Source organism: Epargyreus clarus, unplaced genomic scaffold (assembly GCF_041222505.1).
Source record: "Epargyreus clarus isolate Ecla_fem2 unplaced genomic scaffold, WU_Ecla_fem_2.2 ptg000026l, whole genome shotgun sequence".
NCBI classification, from domain to species: Eukaryota; Metazoa; Arthropoda; class Insecta; order Lepidoptera; family Hesperiidae; genus Epargyreus; species Epargyreus clarus.
Genome location: NW_027332233.1, coordinates 10,314,694 through 10,338,990, shown reverse-complemented (window position 1 = coordinate 10,338,990; position 24,297 = coordinate 10,314,694). Strand labels below are relative to the sequence as shown.

The following is a 24,297-nucleotide window of genomic DNA, read 5'->3' as shown; positions in this document are numbered from 1 at the left end:
ATGGCGGGAGAAATCCGGTCACTTGAAATGGCGTATGAGAGATTATGTTTGCGTTAGCTGTCGACAAATAACATAATGATAAATAGCTCACCCTAAAATTAATATAGTTTTATCTCTTAATATATTCTATCCTATGCAGGACCTTACATAGGGATAGTAAGAGCGGACCAATTGGTCTGATATAGGTATATATTTTAAACGTCAACCGTGTGTGAATCATAGATAAGTAAAGATTACTCACTCCTAACAAGAAAATGTACCCAGTTTTGAGAATAGAAAGTTTGAGAATTGAAGTTTTGCCACGTCTCCGTGCTAAAATGTCCCTAAAATATTTGAAATAATTATTTATTTACTCGTATTATGTAAATTACGCAGTATTAGATATTTATTCGTAAATTTTCTTTAAAAATGTTTCTATTTGTCAAGAATTCAAAAAAAGAACTTACTAATAAGCCGTTTGTGGCTTCATTCAATTTCAAGGCGGCGAAGTATCTTTACTAATCTATGGTGTGAATCGGGATCATTGTATGAAAATCTTGGAAATGTTAGCTTTGTCGTCTTATGTTCACCTTCTATTTTATGTCCAGAAATAAAGTATAATGTATTATGTGTTTAATCTTCTTGATTTCACTGTCACATTATATATAAGTATAGTAATCAGATACTTGTAAATGCAGTCGAAAAGCTTTGCGCTAAGGTGCATCCGAAGGTTATCTAATTATGTTAATTATGATTGATGATGATGAAACACGAATTTTATTAGATTTACTATTTTTTTATGCTCAATTTGTATGATATTTTTACGTCAATCGATCATTTTTAAATCTCATGATAATCCATATTTAAAAAGAAAAAACTAACAATACCTTTGACGTGATTAGAAAAGGATACTCGTGGTTTTCCTACAAATTATATTAAAACTACAGGATTTTATTCGGCTACTCCTCGAGACATGATTCTAGAGACTATTCATAGTGTTACACCCTATATAATAAATCTCTAGACGAAAACGCGTTTATGCTTCCCGTAACTTACGTCCCGCGTGCGTGAGAGCGTGTGAGACGCGTGCCGTAGCAGACAAAAGTATGTAAATATATATAACTCAAAGGTGACTGACGGACATAGTGATCTATCAACGCACAGCCCAAACCACTGGACGGATCGGGCTGAAATTTGGCATGCAGGTAGATGTTATGACGTAGGCATCCGCTAAGAAAGGATTTTGATCAATTCTATCCCCAAGGGGGTACAATAGGGGATGAAAATATTACTTCGTAACGCGAGCGAAGCCGCGGGCAAAAGCTTGTTCTAATATACAATGTTTATTACCGTATGTATTTATATATTTATGGTAACACATATTATTATAATGTATACATATATGGAACCGTATTTAGGAAAAGCGGAAACTATCTGTATACCTTAATATAAAAAAAAAACAATTATAATTAAAAAGCCAGTTACCGTTTATGTCAGGTGAATTCGAAAGATTTCATTAGGATCATTAGTTCCATGTACAACCACATACTACCAAGTTATTTCAAAACCAAGCAGCAATTTATATCTTATCTTTTATTTATCTTTATGCCTTTTTTCTCAATACAATTGTTTGTATACTGTTGTCAGTATACTTTTATTAGAGGCTAACAGATCAATAGCAAGTTGTTATCCAAACCGGTAGCCGGAGCGGATAGGATGTATCGTATAACATACGAGTATTATACGTTATTTATATGAAAACCAAACTCATCATTTTACATTGATATTGGTAGCGATGACACGCTTCACGCTGCGTTCGTTCATAGCTACAGACATTGAACGTGTCAGACACGGGTCGTAGCAGACAATGTCAAATTTATCTAGAACCGCGTTTCCCAACCTGTGGTCCGCGGACCTCTGGGGGTCCGCGAGTATATGTATATACTGTATGTCCTAAGATGACACCGGGGGGTCCCCGGTGTCATCTTAGGACCATACATACCATACCAATCGCTCATTAAATGCAAAAGGGCCGCTTTACTGCTTTTTTCAACCACATACCTATGTGAAAAGGCATTCTCTACTCTTGTTATACAAAAAACAAATACAGGAACAGATTACAAGTAGAATCTGAGTTGAGATTACAGCTTAGTACGAGTAGCAACATCAACCGGAATATCCCTGATTTAGTTGCAAAAAAGCAACACCAACCTTCACATTATATTTTTTTGATATTTTTAAACGGTGATCTAGAATATTTTAAGACACGGTCCATGTACGCACGCATGTGTCACAGTAGATATAATAAATACGTTTATACAAAAGGACCATACATTTTTTGTTTGTCTGACATGCTTTATAACTGTACATGTAAATTAACGACACCATGTCTAAATTACGCCGTGAAAATTAATATATGTGCATTAACATTTTCATCATGGCCACAACCAATAAAAACAATTACAAAAGTCTAAACTTCTCGTCAGCGCCAGCTCCGAAGTGATCTCGCGAAATCATAAGAAAAACTCATAATATTTGACATTAGATACAGAAGCGAAATGGGCGTGTAATAGACTAATTTAATTTACTCTTGAAGTGTAGGTGGAATATCTAATTAAACACAGATATTTATAGAAATATTACGGAAATTGTTTACATTATTAAGAGGTCTTAGATGCCGTGCCGTGGGATGACATCGATAAATAAAGCATTACTTATTACTGATTGAATCATTTTGATTTATCAAAGCTTACTATAGAATTGATTGACATTATATTAAATTCGACAGCATGAAGATTGATACCATAATGAAATATATCCTTAGTTTAACACTATTTCAGGAATAGACAGTTTTATATTATTGCTTACTTAAAATACTACTATTGATGATATCAAATAATGAATATCAAAATAGTGAATTTCACAGACTATGTCGCAAATTAACAAAATGAGAGGGCTATTTCCAAAATCAGGGCGAAGTCAAAAAAATCACATTTCTTAAAGTTAACTCAATGTACTTTACTTTATTTTACATATATTTTCAAACAAATAACTTCTAATTGAAGCTTGCATGATAGCAATAAATTGTTTTCATATGTTAATTACTACCTACGGTATATATTCAAGCAATATCTTATAGAATACAAGGAAAGTATAAATAGAAACGGCCACAATACAATCGATCGATCTTGTCAAAAAACCTCTCACAGTAAAATATGAACTCGAATGAGTGTACGCTTCTATAATCCAAATCATCTATCACGAACGCCGTATTTTAGGGCTGAAGATGTCTCCTAGTCGCAAAAATAATAGTATCATTTGAACCACATACATTTGAATCGTAGACTTATTCTTTAGCCAAATATCTATGGCAATATTTTAGCCTGCACGGAAGCCTGCACTGAACGGTTATGCTTTTGTGTCTTCAAATCGCGTCGCTAAATAGATTCTTTAATTTTAAACGATGTGGTTAGATTAGAGTGTTCGTGCCAAGGTAACATTAGAAACAAAAAAAATGGCAGCTGTATAATGCCATTATTTAAAGGATTTTTTTGACACTGTAGGTAATACATATGGTTATCGACTTAAAGGGGAGCCCTTTAAGTGATTTTATCACTGTAACACTAAAAAATCAAAGAGAATTTTAGTAATATGTTATACTTAATGAAATTTAGGTATGCATTCAGCCAACATCTATGTTTTATTTTTTATTTATCCAACCTTTAATATTTTTTCTTGATTGACGTGATTAAATATAATTTAATATAATGTTAAATTTCTACACTTGACGTCGTACATATACGTGTCACAAATATTTTCCTTTCATTGAAATCGCATCATTAAATAAATGTTCTCTTTCATAATGATTGAAAATAAAATGTAACATGAGTCTGTTTCTTTTTGATTTTCTCAAATTGTTCGTACACCTAAATAAACACGACGACATATTTATTTCGTAGACGTGTTATAATGAATACATGCTAATTATGTGTGAAACTGGATATGTAATTCTTCCCACATAGAAACGTCAGTTCTGCTTCCAAAAATATTATGATCTGAAGCAGTGATAACCTAGTGGTTTTAAATGAGCTTCTTAATTTTCGGGTCTGTGCTTCGAGTCCCAGGTACTAGCTTTTGATTTTTTATGTTAATATATTTTAATTTTCACTAACTTTAATGGTAAAACAAAACATCGTCAGGAAATCTACCTGCCTGCGAGTTCTCCAAATAATAGTTCTTAAAGAAGTGTCAAGTCTACCAATCCGCACTTCATGAGTGTGTTTATTTATTTTATTGATCTAAGTAGAACGGCCGAGGCCCCTTACACTAACTAGACAGATCTAACATACAGACAACTCACAGAACTACAAGCATACAGACATGATCAGCCTCCAGTCATCAGCAGGCACATCACAGTTCGGATAACGATCCATGAGCGCGTTCAATGTCGCAAGTGGACTACCCCGATCCCTCCGCATTCTGAAAGCAGACTCATGCCCAGCAGTGGGACAGTAATGGCTTACGAGAGATAGTAAGCCAATTTTATTGATAAAATTGTACCATAGCAAAGCTGCACTAAGATACAACTTAAATCTTTAGACTCGATGTTATAATTTGATGACATCCTCGCCAACCGAAACAAACAAGCCCAATCATAAATCACTCTCGCCTCCGTAGACGACATTATTAGAATTGGTTACTCGTTGGATTAATTAACACGGTTATGAGAAAGTAAAAGTAATATTACTAAAGTATGACTTGCCTTTTTCTTTTGGCATGAAATTCCCTCAGAGGTATGGACGTTCATTTGTATTAAGCCCGAAAAGAACATTAATTCTGAACTTAAATACGTTATTTGCAATATTTAAAATAAATAAAAATAATCCTTCCTAATGCTATTTATCCATTGGGCATCATGCATCAAAAAACTTAAGTCACAGATCTACAAGTGTGTCAATAGCACAAGAAAGTAATTCTAAAGTTCTTTAAGCATCCGTTCTACTACAATCTGCTTAAACAAAGTGCAGCTGGAAAACTTTGATCCGTACGGTCTTAAGCTTATTCCTGGATCTTCGGGACAGCAAAAGTGATTCTCAATCAGGTTCTTAAAAGTCTATGAAAACGTTTTATTATCTTACAATTACAAAAAGCATTTGCTTAAACAAATGCCTTATTATAAAACTAGATTACAATACAATGTAGGTACTTCCTGAGAAACAAGCCAAGTTGTAGCAAAAAGGTATAAGACCCCAAAATTAAAGGGTAAAGAGGCGTAATAAAAAGCAAGCAAACAGAGACGAAGAGAAAATAATAAAGCAAAAAGAAAAAATACAGAACGGAATGAAAGCGTGTATACGAAATATGAATTGAAATGACCATTATGTTGTGAGTAAACAATACTCATAAATAGTGGGAAATATTAATAAGCTGTTATTGATGCTGATCACAACAACGGATATTTTTAAAACGCTCTTATTTAAAGCTATTAACAGATTACAACGAACAAATGAATGAAGTTTCATTTGGATTTAACTCAATTTGGACATATCGCACTCGATTCAATTTCGGCACGCTATTGAAAAATATTTTAAGCTTTATTTTCAATCAGGTATAAATTCTCTTTTATATGTGGATACACAATGGACAGGAAATAGAGAATATAGCCACCGAGTTGTATACCATCATCATCAACCCAATGCTGGGCACTGGTCTGAGATTATTTTTGTGCGGTTTCCTCATATTTTTTTAAATATAGGATTAGCAGACGAGCATGCAGTCCACTTAATGGTAAGTGGCTACTGCCGCCCATGGACATCTGTAATCAATCCCAGGTAGGATTAGATAATCCTACCTGAGGTCGGCCACAGATGCGCCGCTACCCCTGAGGACTAAGCTGGAACGCCTCGGAAAAGTCTGTCCCCCTTACCACACCCTTCAAACCCGAACACAGCAGCGCCTAACACTGCTGTTATTAGGTAGAAATTAGAGTGGCGGTGGTGCCGCCGGAGTCGAACCACCGCCACTCTTATTTCTACCTAATAAAATCAAAGGGTTCTACCACCTTCAGACTTTGGTTTTCCTTTGCCGTTAAAGAAAATGAGCATCTATTAACAAAACACACATTACTTTGATTATTGCTGGACTTTGAACCTCGGACCGTCGTAAACACTCAATGAATCCTTACATGCTTTCTGATACGCAGGAAAACGTTTATCACAGGAGTCACTCATCCAATCTACAGGTATTGCGTTACATAATATACTTTAGGTGGGTACTTTTGGTGGTGGCTTTCGGTGAAGTTCTTCCATTATTTCAATCAGATTACTTGTAATACATTAGGTGCTTAATTTGAATGAGTTTTCAGAAAACTTAGGTCTTTTATGGAGGGTAGGGATAGAGTGTTTTGAAAACCTGTTTAATGCTAAGCTTCTAAGCCGTCGGGAACCCAAAATAATCTTATTGCATCGTTTATCCCGTAGAACCTTCTTAATTAGTTCGTTCAGCTGCAATCGTCTTATTTAGTATATGGAAAGTTTAATTAGCTACAGATTTTATCTATGAAAACTCGAACTTTAATGGTTTTTCCTTAAATTCATAAAAAGATTTAAAGGTGGTAGAACCGTTTGTGGTGCGACTCCGGCGGGCACTGCCACACCTATTTCTGCCGAACAACAGCAATGTTAAGCAGTGTGGTAAGGGAGACATACTTTTCCGAGGAGCTCCAGCTTAGTCCTCAGGAGTAGCGTCGCATCTGTGGTCGACCTCAGGTAGAAATATCTAATATTATCTGGGGCGGCAGCTGTCACTTACCATCACGTGGAATGCATGCTCGTCTGCTACTCTCATATTTAAAAAAAAAGAAAAAGAATATTACAGATACCGTCTGCAAGGACGTTAGGGCATATAGAAAATTAAGGTTACAAGATGTCAGTAGTATTGATCGTTAAGATTTCGGCGAACGACGTTAAGTTTTAGACGTAAAGATTTCGTTTCACATTTTTATACTTTTGCGGTTCTGTTGCGTTTTAAATTAGATATGATACGAATAATATTATTAGTCTTAATATATCTTCAGTATATGAGATATAATTTCTTTCTTGCTCTATTATTAATTAATTGTGTGATTTCTAATCATTCTCATTCAACTATTAATCATACAATATAAGGAATCCACATTTCAGTTATTTTAAAGTCTAACTAGTACACATTGTTATTATGTTAAATTGTATAAAATTTTGTTTATATTTTTAGCCGCTATAAGTTTAGTTACATAACATGGTTTAACAAACATAAGCTTTACAATAATATAGATAAGACACTTAACTCTCATTAAGTGCCTGAGCGATTAGATCCTCGAAAAAGTTACTCTATCGTTTAGCCCATAGAATCTTAATTACTTCGCTCAATTGCAATTGTGTCGATTAACTATCGACAAAGTTTAATTAGTTGCGGATTATCAGATAAACCTTGAAAAGTTCTTTTCAAAATTTTCAACAACTCTCGAGCTTTTGTTAGTGTTTTCAATAATATTAATTTTGAGGTGTACTTTAGTTGTAAGTTATACCAATATAGCAAACTTTATATTTTTTGTGGGATAAAATATAATTAATTCTTATTATCCTGATTATAAAAGCTTATTATCAAACATAAAACTCGATAATAACATTTGGGCGCCTTTCCAGCTGTGCGTGTGTTCTCTTGCACGCGTGTCTCTCCAGCAGACATGCATAGGATATATCCTATACCTACCTGTATAGGTACCTATTCCTAAGTGTGCATGTGACCTTGCGTCCGCGCGACAAGAAAAGCGCCTTCTTAACGTTACGTTTAAGATTGTTCAAGCCAAGGGTGAATAGGCTACTTGGCAAGCGTGTTTTTTTTAAGCTGGTTTACTTAACATAAGGTTGCAGCCAAACGCAAGCCTAAGGTAAAAAAACTTTCCCCCCCAATGGGTTGCCACCTTGTCGTGGTGGGGGGGCTTGCGTGTCCTTATGATCCCTGAGGCTATACGGTAGAGTTACTCATACCGGAAGGCAAAGGGTGAAGGACCAGACTAAGAGCGACCCAGGGGAGCTCACCCCTTAAAAAAGACGCAATATGGATAAGGTCAATTGTCAATGTAGTCCCCAGGTGGGTACCCGCAAGGGAGAATCCCACCCCTCTGCCACGGCGGAGGGCAGCCCCTCGTACTCTGGGGGGGGCAGCAATTGCCTCGTAGGTCGGCAATCCGTCGATCTTCGTGAACTCGACCACAGCAAACGTTTAACGGACACCGAGACGCTAAGTGAAATGGACAAAAGGCCCGCTGTAGAAACGGCGGCGAGGAAGGCTCGGCCGGTTAGGAGGAAGGCAGTAGCCCCACCTAAATCAGCTTTATCATGTGACGCTGATGAGCTGTCAGACTGCTCAATAATGTCGACTGTGTCGGGACAGTCAGAAGCTACGTCGGTGAGCACCGCACGGAAGAGGGCGCTGCCGACAAGTAATAGCGAAGGCGAGCGGCCCAAGAAGAAGTCTGTAAAGCCCCGTTCAGGCAAAGATGACGACTTCTTGGATCCCCTGGTTCCAGTGGCGAAAACTAGGTCGAAAGCCTCTCTCCCTAGTACTGAGGAACTGAGCCGGGAAATGGTAGAACAGCACACCGACGTCCTAGGTTCTCGAATAATAGAGAACCTAGAGATCATAGAAAAGGTCGCGGATAAGTCCCGCAACCTAAAAGGGGACATGGTGCGCGCCATCCGTGTCGCTGTGCGCAAAATTCAGGCGGCGTCAACCGAGGTTGTGCAGCGGGCTGCCACTGCACACCTTGAGAAAGAGAATGCCACGCTGCGCTCTCAGCTAGCTGGCCTAAATGGTAGGGTGGAGGCCCTTACGGCAGAGCTGAACCAGCTACGCAAAAACCAGGCGCCGCCCCGAGTTGATGCGAGGAGGGCTGGGATCGGAGAGGATGCTCTCATGGATAAGATTGGGTCCATGATTGACAAAAAACTAGCGTCCTTTAGGGATGAACTTTTCCCAGACAGAGCCATTAGGCCTCCCCTAGGGAAGAAAGCCACGCCCGATGCAACAAGGCGTATAGAGTCGGCCACAATTTCGATGCCGCCGCCGGCCGCGTCGACCTCGACTGAGCCTGCCTGGTCCAAAGTTGTGGGGCGGAAGGCCAGATCTAAGGCACGCATCTCTCCTCAGATTGAGACAGTGCGGAGGCAATCGCCAAGCCAGGAGCGTACCAAACGTGCCGCTCACCGGCAACCTGCAGTGTTGGCCGTTAAGACGCCCGAACCAGCTCGGACAGGGACGAAAAAGAAAGCAGCTAAAAAGCAGAGGCTCCCGAGACTGCCAAAATCAGCGGCAGTCACGGTAACAGTTCCCGAGGGCTCAGTCATCACTTATGCACAGGTGATGTCGACGGCGAAGAGCCGGATAAACCTGCCTGATTTGGGAATTGCCGAAATCAGACAGAAGAGAGCCTTAAACGGTGGCTTACTCTTGGAAGTGGCTGGGGAAAGATGCGCTGAAAAAGCCGATGCCCTTGCAAGCAGGCTGCAGGAGGCCGTTTCAGAAATGGGCGCCAAAGTGGCGAGACCCAGCAAGCAAGGCGAGGCCAGGGTGATGGATCTAGACGATTCCGTCACCCAACAAGATGTCGCTAACGCCATCGCTGCAATGTGCGGTTGCCTCGCTAGCGACATCAAAGTCGGCGAAATCCGCAGGAGGCCTACGGCTTTGGGGACGGCATGGGTGCGTTGCCCACTTACGGCCGTCCGCAAGCTGGCCACTGCGAAGCGGATTCTTGTAGGCTGGGTCTCGGCCAGAGTGGAGGTGCTGCCTCTCAGGCAGCTGCAGTGTTACCGCTGCTTCGAGATGGGACACGCCAGGCACCAGTGCACTAGCGCTACGGACAGGAGCGCTCTGTGCTACGCATGTGGTGAGCCTAATCACAAGGCGAGCCAATGCGGGGCACGGGCGCCAAAGTGCGCATTGTGTGCTGACCTGGGTCGTCCATCGGACCATCGTCTCGGCAGCAGGAACTGCAAGCCTCCGAAAAGGAGAACACGGGGCAGCGGCGGAAACCAGAAAGTGGCCACGATTGCCACTTCGACACGGGCAGATGGGCCTGCGCATGCCAGCGCTTCGTCCCATTGCCCACCAGAGGAAGTGATGGACACATAATGTATAGGTCTCCGTCACTTAAAATACTGCAGGGGAACCTGAACCACTGCCGCAGGGCGCAGGACTTGTTCCAGCAATGCCTTGTGGAGTGTTCAGTTTCTTTGGCAGTGGTGGCGGAGCCCTATAACGTTCCTGATCATCCTCGGTGGTTCCGGGACGACTCGCACTCTGTTGCGATATACTGGGCAGGCGGCGAAGGAGACCCTCCATGCTCCAAAGTCCACGCAGAGCGGGGTCTGGTCGCAGTGGAGTGGGGTCCCTTGTCCGTACTGGGGTGTTACATATCTCCCAACTGTAGCTTGACAGAGTACGAGTCGTACCTGGGTCGAGTGGAGAGGTGTGTTCGTGGCTGCTTGCCGCGACCCGTGTTTCTCTTGGGAGATTTTAACGCCCACTCCAGGGCTTGGGGTTGTGGCAGCGATAACGCTAGAGGTGAGGCTGTACTAAATTGGGCGGCGGGACTGGACCTACGCCTATTGAACCGGGGCTCGGTCAGCACGTGCGTGCGTTGGCAGGGGGAGTCGATCGTGGACCTTTCGTGGGCGACTGCCTCTGCCGAGCGCTTGGCAGCGGGCTGGAGAGTGGCGGAGGAAATAGTAACACTGTCAGACCACCGCCACATCCTGTTCGACGTGACTTTAAGGCTCCCGGTTCACACTGGCCGTCAGGGCGAAGGACTCCCGCGACGATGGGCTTTAAAGCGGCTGGACCGAGACATGCTCGTCGCCGCTGCCCACGTCGTGGACTGGTCCGGAACTGCCGTCGAAGATGCAGACCTCGAGCAACAAGCTGCCCGACTCCAGGCGGACATGGCCTCGATTTGCGACGCTGCCATGCCGCGGATTCGATCCGGCAAAAGGGCGCCGGTATACTGGTGGTCCGAACATATTGTGCAGCTGCGTACGGCTTGCCTGCGAGCCAGACGCAGGTATACCCGCGCCCGCAGGCGTCGGACCACTAGTGCCGAAGAGAAGGAGCAAAGGTACAGGGAGTACCGTGACTCGACTGTGGCACTTCAGGCTGCTATCTCGGACAGCAAGTCTCGAAGTTGGTCGGGACTATTGGATGGTCTGGACAGGGACCCGTGGGGACGCCCGTATAGAATGGTGTTAGGCAAGCTGCGCCCACGGGTTCCGCCGTTGACAGAGACCCTCGATCCCGACTTTGTCGCAGAAGTCATGGAAAACCTGTTTCCTTGCCCTTCGGATGGCCCTGATGCCGTGAACGGAGTATTGGTCCCGTCTGTGTGGTCAGAGACGCACAATGTTACCGAGGCTGAGCTGGAGTGGGCGGTAAAACGGCTGGCCGCGAAAAACACTGCCCCAGGCCCAGACGGAATCCCAGGTCAGGCTTGGGTAGTTGCGTTGCCCGTGTTGGGGGAAAGATTGCGGCGCCTCTTTACCAACTGCCTTCGTTTTGGGAAGTTCCCTGCGCAATGGAGGGTAGCGAAGATGGTGCTCCTACACAAGGCGGGTCGCCCCATGGACTCACCAGCGTCCTACAGGCCGATATGTCTGCTGAATGAGGCAGGAAAGATCTTCGAGCGGATAATTGCCGTTCGCGTCAGCAGACATCTATCGTGCATTGGCCCGGACCTGTCCGACAATCAGTTCGGTTTCCGCGTTGGGCGCTCGACAATAGACGCCGTTCTTCGCGTCCGAGCGCTCACGGAGAGGGCTTTTTCCAGAGGCAGAGTAGTCTTGGCAATAAGTCTTGACATAGTTAATGCCTTTAACTCTCTGCCCTGGAAAGCGATAAGGGAGGCCCTCGTACATCATCAGGTGCCTCCCTATTTGCGAAACGTTTTGGCGGCCTATCTGTCGGACAGGAACGTCATCTATCCGGGCCGATACGGAAGAGTCCATGAAAGGGGCGTCGTGTGCGGAGTTCCGCAGGGGTCAGTATTAGGGCCACTGCTTTGGAACCTCGCATACGATATAGTGCTGCGCACAGCGCTTCCTGTAGGAGTCACCATCGTTTGCTACGCAGACGACACCTTGGTCCTGGCGGAGGGAGAGTCCTATGAAAGGACGGCGAGGTTAGCCGAACTGGGAGTGGCACGCGTTGTTGACCAAATAAACGCCTTGGGTCTTCGCATAGCATCGAGCAAGACCGAGGCGCTATGGTTCCACGGCCTAAGGCCGAATGTGAGACCACCCTGCATGTCAGTGCGGGTAGGTGACGCAGTCATTGAAGTGGGCAGATACTTAAAGTATCTCGGGCTAGTGTTGGATAGCCGCTGGAATTTCGACGAGCATTTTAGCCGTCTCGTCCCCCGGATTCATAAGGTAGCGGGTGCGTTGCATAGACTGCTGCCTAATCTCGGGGGACCGAAGGAGGAAGTCCGTCGCCTCTACGCAGGTGTCGTGCACTCTGTCGCGCTCTACGGTGCACCCGTATGGTCGCAAAGACTGTCGGGCTGCCGGCGCCGCGCGGCCAAATTGAATGCCGCGCAGCGTTTGATCGCGATCAGAGTCGCGCGTGGGTACCGTACAATATCGTACGAGGCGGCTACACTCCTGGGGCGGTTCCCGCCCCTGGACATTCTGGCGGATATGACCGCAGAGATCTTCTTTAAGATCCGCGGTCTCCGCCAGAGGGCTGATCCTCAGACGGTTAAAATGCTTCGGACGAGAGCCAGCTGGCGCGCGTTAAGACGCTGGCGTGAGCGGCTACAGGAGCCACGGGGCGCACGCCAACGTGTAGTCCGTGCAGTACTGCCCAACTTCCGAGCATGGCTCAAAAGGAGGAAATGCGTCACCTACCGGCTGACACAGATGCTCACCGGACATGGCTGCTTCGGTGAGTATCTGCATAGAATAGGCAGGGAAGCGACAGCGCAGTGCCACCACTGCGGGCATGCCCAGGATTCCGCGCAGCACACGCTCGAGCACTGTCCAGCGTGGCAGTCCGAGCGGCGGATCCTGGTGCAACGGATAGGACCAGACCTCTCCCCGGAGGCTGTCGTCGCGGCAATGGTCCGTTCTGGCGAGGCGTGGGATAGCGTGGTTGCATTCTGCGAGCGCGTTATGCTCACCAAGGAGGACGCCGAACGGGCCAGGGAGCGCGCCGATCCCGCGCGGAGAAGGAGGCGCCGAAGGCGCAGATAGCGCCTCCCGGCGCGGTGTCCCTGTAGTCCCGGGACTAGAATAGGGCTACGGTATCCCCTGCCTGTCGTAAGAGGCGACTAAAAGGGGGCTTCCGGGGTTGCGGGTGGCAAGATTGGGAGGTCGAGCCGCCCGGTAAGCAACTCCGGGAAGGACGGCGGTGTGTGTGGTCGCATACCGTCGTAAACACCAGACGGTGTGGCGAGTCCTGGAGCTTACCTGGGTGGAGCCCGAAGGGGCGACGCGTTCAGAGGACTCCGGTTGCGTTCCGTAGGAGATCCCGGAGTCCTCTTGGCAACGTAGAGGAAGGCCACCGGGGGGGTTTTAGTGCGGTAAAAATCCCACATAACCCTGTGTCGCTCCCACGGCACCGGGTACCTTTTTGAAGGTTTCCCCCCTCGTAAACAAAAAAAAAAAAAAAAAAAAAAAAGGTAAAAAAACTTTGAAAACGTTAAAAATAGTAAGTATTCTTAGTAGTTTAAAGTAGTCTATGTTCAAGTGATGAGGTTTATTTGTCTTACAAATATTAATTTTAAATATACTAATATGTAAACATTATTAATGTAACTGTAACTAATTATTTATCTGCAGCGGATGAGGAAATCAGCGGATAGTGGACTAAGTCGATTGCTCCTTTCTTAATCCGGTATTAATTAGTAGAGCCCTTAAGATGATATCACTAATGGAAGGATGTATTATCTGTGGAATATAATTAATTGATATGAAATACAAATACATAAGTAAGTATTTTCCAATAAACGTTGAGGGTTTTGGTCATAGAACCTTTCGAGGTTCTAAGGGAAGCGGCTACTACCGCCCATGGACTTCTGTAATAAATCCCAGATAAGATATTCCTACCTGAGGTAGGCTACAGTCGGCCCTAGGGATAGCCTGAGGACTATGCTGGAAAGCCGCGAAAAAACATGTATCCCTTACCACAATATTGAAACCAGAACACCGCAGCGCTTAACACTGCTGTTCAGGTTCAGTATACTTTTTGAGCGTGATCATTTATGAGTTTATTTGTAGGTATGGTGGTATTTATGGCACTACGACACACCGAGTGATGGACTGCTGGCATGAGTGCATTAATTGTTTGAGACATTTATTTGATAGTAAATCTTTATGACAACGCATGTAGGTACTCCTACTGTCTGAATAGCTGGCATATGAGTGTATTTGTTTGAGTTATTTATATGAAGATACTCGTGAATCTTTAGAGATTCTCTTAGTGTGCATTCACACGTAGTTACCATAACTGCATATCATACGGCAGCGACAAAATGTCGGCAAACAGTGAAAAGTATCGCTTTTTTCTAGCGTTAGTAACAACAAAAACGATGATTTGCGATTTATATAATAATTTGCAATATTATGTGCCGCGTCGCTTTTGGTTGCGTTATAGTTAGCTGTGATCAGTATCGTTCACATTGTTGATTTGGACAGTACCACATTCCGTGTGAGGAGTTTGTTTGAGGCATCCTCATACAAATTTGCGGCTGACTACGCATTTGTTTTGGTGCAGTGTGATTGTGGTACATGTGAATAGTCTGTTAATCTTAAAGGTCAACTTAAAAAGGAGCGATCTTGCTACACTTCGCTCCAATCACTTTATCCTCACTTCCCTTTTATCTCCAGACACAAATGAGGGAAGTAGTGATAAAAGGTATTACCGTGAACAGAATCACTCTTAATCCAATATTAATGCGAAGCGCCCACGAAGTGATATCACTAAGAAAACTATCTACATCTATCACAGAATATAAATATCAGAGGCTTTTAATCTTCAACATAAATGGGACAAGTATCGGTAGAAGTTTATTCGTTCTTTGCAAACTACACTTAGTTTTGTTTGGAGAAAAATGTATTGTTATGTTATTGTTACTCTTTGTTTATAGGTAATAGGTATATTTATATTTGTTGATTATAAGATGTTAAGCTTTTTGTTTAACGGTCTACATTAAAAAAATATATATTAAACAAGTACTTATTATTTCTTTAAATTAAAAACATAAACATTATACCTATGTGGTATAATAATTTCCATGCTTGATAGGTACATACAGATTTTTTATTTAGCACCCACACTTCATTTATATGGCACAAGAAAAAATGTTTTCTCTGCACATAAGCATCAATCGGTTGAAATATTGGGACATAACATAATAATATGTTCTCCATCGCATCTCCTTCCGTTATTCCGTGAGAGATAACCGTAAATCTAATATTAATGGGAGGGGAGCCCTCAAGAAACATTACGATGTTTCTTCACTTTTTTCGTCTACATATTAATGTTTTGCCTTTTAAAAATATCAGCGGCTGTTAGTTACACTTTTCATCAACTTCGCATTATGCAAACATGTTTCCAATGTTAATAATAGCTTCCACATTGGCAAAATTTAAAAACAAATCTTGCTGTTAGATTCCAACAGTGTTTATTCACTTGTCGCTATAACTAATCGACCGTTTTTAATTAACTGATTATTTCATTCATTAAAGATTATTTAGGTGGGTAGGTAGTTAATAGATAACTTCCTCGGAACAAAGAATTAGCCGCTTAATTGATCTTTCATATACATAAACTTCCTTAGCACGAAAATGAGGAAAATTCTTATTACCCGCTCCAGTTCACGCTGCAAGTTAATAAATTATGTGAGTGTGCATGTTTTGAACAATGTTTTCTGTTACCGAGCTTTCCGCCACCACGGAGTTCTGATTATACTCGTTGTTTTATACTATGTCCGTATATCTTTATCTTTATATATATATATATATATATATCTATATATATATATATATATATTTCTTATGTGCCTGTGTATGTCACTGAACTCCTCCTAAACGACTGGACTGATTTTGATGAAATTTGTTGTGTGTGTTCAAGGGGACTTGAGAATGGTTTAGATTCACAATTTAGTCCGTGGGAAAAGGTTTTTTTTTTAATTCGTAAGTAGTTGTTGATTTTGGAATGTTTCACATTGGATTCGACAGACTTTGCTACCATCGCAGTTTCAAATATTCTATCTATTTTTCAAACCCGTAACTATTAAGGGTTGTTCACCCTTAACATTTTTTTTATTTATATGGCAACACAACGTTTGCCGGGTCAGCTAGTAATACATATATTATAAAGGTGGTAGAACCCTTTGTGGTTCGATTCCGGCTGCACCACCGCCACACCTATTTCTACCTAATAACAGCAGTGTTAGGCGCTGCTGTGTTCGGGTGTGAAGGGTGTGGTAAGGGAGACAGACTTTTCCGCTGGCTGGGAGCTGGAACGCTGGATTATGTGTCAGAAATAGGTGTGGCGGTGGTGCCGCCGGAGTCGAACCACAAAGGTTTCTACCACCTTCATATATTTAATATTATTTTTTATGCGACGGGATTTTGCACGCACGACGTGCGGCGGGCACACGACGCGTTCGCATGCAGCGGGTTTATTGCAAAACCTTTTTTATATAGCAGATATATAGATATACAGATAGAGCTTTTTTATATAGAAGCAGATGAGGATGTAGTCCACCGAATAGTAAGTGGCCGCACATGAATATCCGTAATCGACCCTAGATAAGATTAGATTCCTACCCAAAGTCAATTGATGCGCCGCTGAGTACTAAGCTGGAATACCTCGAAAACTCCTGCCTGTCTCCCTTACCACACACAACGGAAGTCCGTAGCCCTTCGAAGCGGATGCTGCGGATGATTTTAACTGACGCTACTTACGCTACTTGAATTTTATGTAACTATCTTTCTAACTTTTAAAAAAGCTTGATGATATTTAATTAATAACAAAGAAAACTGCTTGTAAAACGAAAGAGAAATATGTTTTTAACCCTTTTGTCTTACTGTTATTAAGCCTGTTTATATAAATGTAGATAAGCTTGTAATTATATCATTTATCGCTGTGAAATTGAAAATATAGTGAAACTTCAATAAAATAACACCAAATACAACAATGCCATAACCTGAATCAATAAATTACTAAAGATGGGTTCCATTTTGAGATACTAAGTATCTGAATATGAAGCCTAAAACAAATAGATAAAGTACCCGATAACGTCTGATAACTAATTTATATCCACATTCAAACATAACTGGTCGTACTAGCTTCGTTCCCTAGTACCCGCAATCCTTACCCCATTATTCCTTCTCAGGGATGGCGATTCTTTCCGAAAAAGATCGATTGTTGAATCGATGCGAATCGAAGTGTGATAAATCGATCCACAAAAAAATTGAGGTACAAATAATCAATCTTCGATACCGAAAACTTAGACCAAATGACCACTAAAATACGTCAGTAATTTTTTTTATACCTTTAATTGTTTATGCTGAATGAACTACGAAAAAATCTAATTTCGATTTTCTGGTTGAAAGATCGATTCACCGAATCGATCGATTACTGGAGGTCGATTAAAATAAAAAGCAGTGATAGCCTAGTGGTTAAGAAACGCGGCCTCTCGATCGAGGCGTCCGAGGTTCAAATCCCAGGCACGCACGTCTGATTATTTCAAAGTTGTGTGCGTATTCGAAATTAATTATCACTTGCTAAACGGTGAAGGAAAACATCGTGAGGAAACCTGCATACCTAAGAGATATAGAAAAAAAAATCTCTGGGTAAAAGGTATGTGAAGTCTACCAATACGCACTTGGCCAGCGCGGTGGACAATGGCCTAATCCTTCTCATTCTGAGGAGACCCGTGCCCAGCAGTGGGACAGTAATGGGTTGATGATGTGATGTGATGTGATGTGATTAAAATAATCGATTGTTTTGGTAAAAAGAACGATTCTCCAATTAATCGATATCAGATCCCTATCCCGATCGCAGTCGTTCTGCTGCACGAGCCTCCTCTCAGAGTGATAGAGGTGTACCATAGACAAGGGTGTCATAAAAAAATGTTCTCGCTTATCCACGTGGTGTCCCCATGTGGATTTGTATGTAAGCGAGAACATTTTTTGTAAGACCTCTTAGGTGTGTAAGTTTCCTCACGGTATTTTTTGTCACAGTTAAGCAGGTGATAATTTATTTCTAATACACACATAATTTCGCAAATCTGAGATTTGAACCTTGGACTCTAAGATTGAAAAACCAAATTTCATACCACTTGGCTATAACAGGCTCTGCGGTAGAAGTCCTACTTCCAGATAAAGTCTAACGTAAAATTAGGTCAAAGTGTTCTAAAGCTGAAAGTCGCTCCGAAATGTATGCAATCATGAATTAACCATTTCGAAAACCATAGTCGACAGCCTTTTCCATGCGAATACTTTGAGATTTGCATCGATAAACGTTCAATTCTCTCTGTGATAGAATAAAACAACGGCTAAAAGTTGCTGGCCAGTAATAATAAGAAATAAGGTCAAACGCGAGATTTAGACTTCATTCGTATTGGATTTTTTTTGATATTTTGTCGAATTTAAAAAGCTTATGATTAAAAAAATTCCAAGATCGAAGTGAATTGTCGACAGAAGATTATTTACACTATATTACCTTTATGTTATTTTTCTGTATTATTTATTTTATTATATTTTTCCTGTGAAGATTACCGAAATAAAATAAATGATTTGAAAGAACTTTGTAATATAAATGGTAAAATTAAAGAATTGATGATTGAATTTTTGTAGGTACAACAAGCCGCTTTATTTTGTATGTGTGGCAAATGAAAAAAAACCTATCGATTGTCGCCCTGGCGTAGGGGCTATTTTTAATTTTAAAAACGTAATACAGATCTACTGGCTTTATAAAGGCATACCGGTCATAAATATAATGTGAGTGGAAATTTAGCTCTGATAATCTTAAAATATCGTTAATTTAAATGATTAAGTATTAATTATAATTAGATGCATAGCAGTATATTTAATTTTTGCAAAAGTAAATAAAAAATATTACGTTCCTCCGCGCAGGCGACGCAATTTATTATTTACAATTATTATTTTATTTCATACTTATTTACGAGTGCAATAATTGGCAATTATTTTAAGCATAACAGTTAATATTACATTACACACTAATTAAAATATTATATATAATTATATATTTTTTACTTTTTTATTATTATTTAATACTGTCGCTTTTATTACTACTAGTATTTAGTAAAAGAAAAAAATAAATTTATTTGAATAAAGAACGCAAGAAAAAACAAATGTCGCGCGATGTTGTCATCTTTTGCGTTTGCGAATAAAATGTGTAAACTTGCAATTTTTAATTTATCGTTTTATCATTTTTAATTTGGTAAGTGCTTGATTCTTTTCTATTATAAACAAAAAAATTATTACTAGAAGTACGATGTTATACCTATTAAATTGATCCAACTTATAATCAATATCTAACTAATGGTTTACGAGATTAGCTTGTTATCTACCTACATATCGTTATTTATTATTAAAGTTTGTAGGTCAATGCAGGTCACATGTCTCTTACCATTAACTAGATATTGCAGCCGCCATGTCAAAGGGCTCGAACACAAAACTGCGATGCGACGCGATGCGAATTCGCAACGCAGAAAATTGCGATGCGAATTGCTGCGATGCGATATCGTGCGGCGTAGCGTCTCTCAGGGTGACCAACAACAACAACCACTGTGCGATGCGAATCAATTCGCAAGTTCTTGCGATGCGTCGAGGGAGCTCGCAGATTTTTGCGATGCGACGTCGCATCGCAGTTTTGTGTACGAACCCAAAAGCCAAACAGCAGTCAATACCCATTCTGTAATTTAGAATCATCCTCAAACTTTAATACCAACACTGTTGCTAGCTTGTCGGTTGTAACCAAAGCTATTCAAGTATAAATATAAAGTACTAATTAATCATAAATGAGACGAGAAAGTGGCAACGAGTTATTACCAATTGGTAGTAAGTTGATCTGTATTATAATCATTTCAACTGAATCAATCGGATGTGGCACCTGGCAACGGAATGAAAAATCTTGACAATACCCCCGCTGTAGCTCTATAGATAGTATATTAAAGTACTAGTAACTAAATAAAGTATTAGTATATTAAACTTAATCTCTTGGTTCTACGCCATAGAAATATTTTATTAATTATTATGTATCATCATCAACCCATTGTTGTCCCACTGCTGGGTCTCCTCTCAGAATGAAAAGGATTAGTGCGTATTGGTAGACTTCACATACCATTGAGATTTTTTTATTTAAATCTCTTAGGTATGCAGGTTTCCTCACTATGTTGTCCTTCACCGTTTAAGCAAGTGATAATTAATTTCTAATACGCACATAATTTGAAAAATCAGAGGTGCGTGTCTGAGATTTGAATCTCGGACCCCACGATCGAGTGGGGGTCTAAAGTTTCTTAATTATTATGTATATTATGTCCTAACACAGCAATGCATTACCATTTAGTTTTAATTAAAGATTGAAAAGCCAAAATTACATACCACTTGGCTATAACAGGCTCCGGCTTGGCTATATCAGAGCCTGAAATACTTCATCTGAACATATAACATTTGTTTTAAATTCCTTAAAAATAACGCGAATAGTTGGAGTACATACCTAAAATATTAAAAGAAGTGGGAAGTAAATGTATGCCATCAAAAACAAAACTTGTAAAAAATCCGAGCCTCATAGAGAGAGAACTCAGTTCTTCTACCGTAAAACGTTGTGAGATCCATGTAATAATACCAAGACAGTCAATATACTCAAGGGGTGCCTAAAATACTAAAAGTAGTGGGAAATAAATGTATCTCCTGACACAAGTGAAAATATTTCCTGAATACGTGCTGATAGCGGCTGCGTCACTTAATGAATTCGCAACTAACATCTTTGTAAATATTCTTACGTATTTTTAAATAAAAATGTTACTTAAATTTTTGTTTTGAATAGGTAGGATCATTTTGATACCAATTAAATTGTTATGATCATTTTTCTGTCCCTCAATAACGACTATTTCATTGGAACTATATTGATAACTGTTATATTTTATCGTGTTTCCATTTCTGAATAAATATATGAATAGCAAACATCAAGAGTTAATATTTTAAACGAAATTCTTCAAAAATAACCAAGTTTATTAAACCACCCTTTTTTCGTAGAATATTAGGGTGTTTGATGTCACCATTAACGTTCTACCCACCTTAACGTTCTAGATAAAATGGAATCTTAACGCAGGAGGTAAGTAAAAATTCATGTTACGATGTATTTCTCGAGTTATTGATGGAGTTTCACTTAACGTTAACGCCCATTTCATACTCGTATGTTTATTTTAGGGTAGACATATTGTTACCAGTATTTGGTATCATGCATGACTTATGATATGAGTTATGAGAAAAATGATGTAGATAAAAGGATGACTTGTACATGTTGTACATAAGAGATATAAAGAATAACACAGACTACAAAAATCACACAGAAAATGGAATATAAAATGCTGAATTTTTATTTTATATTAATAAGTAGATATGTGTTCAGTCTAGGACCCCCGTGGAATATGTTTCATAAGTTTCATTTTAAAATTTCAATTTTGAAACCATAAAACTCACGTTTGTGTATAACCTAAAACAAATAAGTTCTAACACTCCGTTTTAAGATGTCTAAATTTATTTGCTTCTTAAACAAATAGCTATATTACGAACAAATATATTCAGAGGGTGGCTATAGACCTAGAGTTGCAGACAAACAAGCATATTTTATGTAAATTATGCATATTTTTATTACTGTTACGTAATCTCACACTCATAACAAGGCACGTTTGTGTAGACAAATCATTTTACACTCCTTCATTGTGTACAACAAGAACACGCGGCGACTTGTGGTTCGATTCATTGGCCATTTCCCGCGTCGTATGCTGACCACAGATGCGGACTATGCAATCCGCAGTGCACGCCTCGGCCAAGTGCACGGTAAGCTCCCTTAATATCTGATTCAAAGACGTGTTAGTCTTTGTTGAAACTGAATTCTCCAGGTTGTCTATTTGTGCACTTTGTCAAGTATTTGAGAAATAGGAATACAATAAATAGGTAGTTCAAACGTAACAACACGCCGTGTCTATTGGACTCGTCAAAACGTCAAAACAATCATATGAGCCCTTAATCGGGGTTTATTAGTAGCCATTGAAAATGTCCATTATCTTATTCCTAGCTCAATTACAAAACAGCTCCGAGATCCCAATTAGAGTTGTCATCCACACAACATATGCATACAAAATTTCATTTTAATACAAAAAATAGAGGTAGGGTTAATAATCAAGATGTGATTAGGCACAACCGCTAGTTAAAAGTTAAGCTAATAAAAACGTGATGAAAAGAGAAAATAATCTGCTTTCTGGAGCTATTAGGATCATCCGTAACCTTCACAATACTGTACTTTATGTACTTAATATAGATTAAAAAAGCTATAAAGCTCTTTTATATAAAGGTCAGCTGATCTTTCAATATTCTTTAAGGCCACCTTATCCTTACTTTTTTCGAGCGTAATAATAAACGACCATATTTTCAGACGAACCATTTAGGTTTTGCGTCCGATTTTACACTCTTTAGAATTGAAAATTGAATTTAACAAAAGGTTTATACATTACATCTAGCGCCTATTTATCTAAAAAGGATTTCTATTCTTCTAAATATATGCTTTAAGATATGAAGTGTCAAATTTACGCGTTGATAATGTAAGTCAAATAGAGCATTTAACTCTGTAATTAAGTCCTTCAAATCCTAAGCTACACCTAGGCAGGCACTCCTTAGGCTGTGCAGGTTTTCGATCGAGAAATTGTATTAGTACTGTGTTAACCGTATAAATCTTCACCTGTTCGTTAAACAATTATTTCGTAAATATTTTTTATGCTTCGGTCTGAATTCTTATAAAAGCATTTATAATGCACATTGTTTCTTTAAAATACTTAAAGAAAGGATTTTATTCCTAACCATGGAGAAATTATAAAATCTATAAATCGCTTATTATTTTACGCATGTTTTTTATCCGCTTTGTACGTCTAACAACGTTGTATGGCTCACATTAGGCACAATAAATAAAGCAGTAATAAATGACGAACCTAATAGAAAAAAATATGTAACCGAACTTATAATATGTTAAATAAACACATAGTCCATACCTATGAAAAAATCCAGTGCATCGGTGGACCACTCTGGCTGTGGAATTTACTACGGCGATAGTTACTACGGACCGTGGGCGGCTGACGGGCCGTTTACCCCGACGGCTGCGTGTACGTCTGCACCGGTTAACAGCTGGTTTCACTGATAATACCGCAGCGGGTGCGAGCAGGCATTGCACACGATCGCGGAAGGTGGCCAAAGGCCGGATGCGTAGTGTTTTGTTTACGAACAGTGCGCGAGGGCGGGCGGCGCGTCGTGGCGCGAGTCGCGACCACCGCGCTCGGCGCGCAACAGATCAACAGATACGACGTCGGGTACTCGGCGCGGGCGGAGCGGGCGAGTCGCGCGGCCGGGCATGCCGGGGTGCCGCCGGCGCGCGCTGCTAGCACGCCGCCCCCCGCGACCCTCGCCGCTCTTCTGATTCTGACGTCACCGCTGAAAACCTCCTAAAATTCTCACGGGTGATTATTGTATTGCATCGACTCCAGTTGGTCCTCTCAAGCTCTGTCGCATGACATGTGATATTTTCCTATCTTCTTTGTCACGTTCATATTGCATTCTCGATTTTTAAAATGTGGATAATGTTGATTATTTTAAAAAGTGTATTGAAATAATAAGCTTTACTTAGAAATAAAGGAATAATTATAGATAATGAAAAGTATAAGAAATAAATTTCTATATACCAATAATATACTTAGATTACATTAAAGTTATTTAAATATTATAAAAAAATCTAGCCGAGAAAAGGAAATTAAGTTTGGGTCAAATTACAATGTAATAGGTATATTGTAGTCACATTATACTTAAAAGTATTTTAAAAAAATAAGACAAACTATATAAATAAATTTAGCCGCCGCCTACTATGAAAATGTAGAGCCTACATAGCTGACATACTTGTTACTTTATTTCCTTCTGAGCTGTTTTTCTGTTATTTTAAATGAATCTTTGTAGACAAAGTGAGCGACATGATCCAATTTAAGCT

The 24,297-nt window shown here is 40.6% G+C and overlaps 1 protein-coding gene across 1 annotated transcript in view; it reads right to left on the bottom strand.

The window, feature by feature from the left end:
* The window catches only part of Ser-4 (serotonin receptor 4), a 78,416-nt gene extending 54,734 nt beyond the window's left edge, over window positions 1-23,682 (bottom strand). The window contains exon 1 of the mRNA XM_073088176.1: window positions 23,315-23,682. The gene's annotated coding sequence lies outside the window, so the exon portion shown is untranslated. The remainder of the gene's footprint in view (window positions 1-23,314) is intronic.
* Window positions 23,683-24,297: the final 615 nt, after the last annotated feature.